This window comes from Apaloderma vittatum, unplaced genomic scaffold (genome assembly GCF_000703405.1).
Source record: "Apaloderma vittatum isolate BGI_N311 unplaced genomic scaffold, ASM70340v1 scaffold22450, whole genome shotgun sequence".
NCBI lineage: Eukaryota > Metazoa > Chordata > Aves > Trogoniformes > Trogonidae > Apaloderma > Apaloderma vittatum.
Genome location: NW_009694264.1, coordinates 342 through 721, shown reverse-complemented (window position 1 = coordinate 721; position 380 = coordinate 342). Strand labels below are relative to the sequence as shown.

General features: G+C 51.1%; 1 protein-coding gene across 1 annotated transcript in view; it reads left to right on the top strand.

The window, feature by feature from the left end:
* The window catches only part of LOC104272228 (guanine nucleotide-binding protein G(k) subunit alpha-like), a gene marked incomplete at both ends in the record, with an annotated part of 12543 nt that overhangs the window by 11825 nt on the left and 338 nt on the right, over positions 1–380 (top strand). The window lies entirely within an intron of this gene.

Genomic DNA, 380 nt, shown 5'->3' with positions numbered 1-380 from the left:
CCCCTGGCCCAGCCTGTGCCAACGGCTGACAACCCTCTCAGCAAAGAAATTCTTCCTCAGATCCAACCTGAACCTGCCCCGGCGCAATTTAAATCCATTTCCCCTCATCCTATTGCTCATGCCTTGGGGGAACAGCCCACACCAGCTGCTGGTGTAGATGATAACGCATCAGAGAGGACAAAAATGATATTTATTCTTTGTCATATCTTTACTCCTGAACCTCATCCAAGAGTTTGGTGCTTCCTCAGCTTTTTCCTTGCTCATGTTTGGAAATTAAGTAGCGTTTGTGCTTCGAACATCAAACTCGAGGCTCCGTGGTGTTTCTTCCCTCCGGGCGGGCGAGGCTCGGGAGCGCCTCATCCGAGGTCACTGGGCAGAAA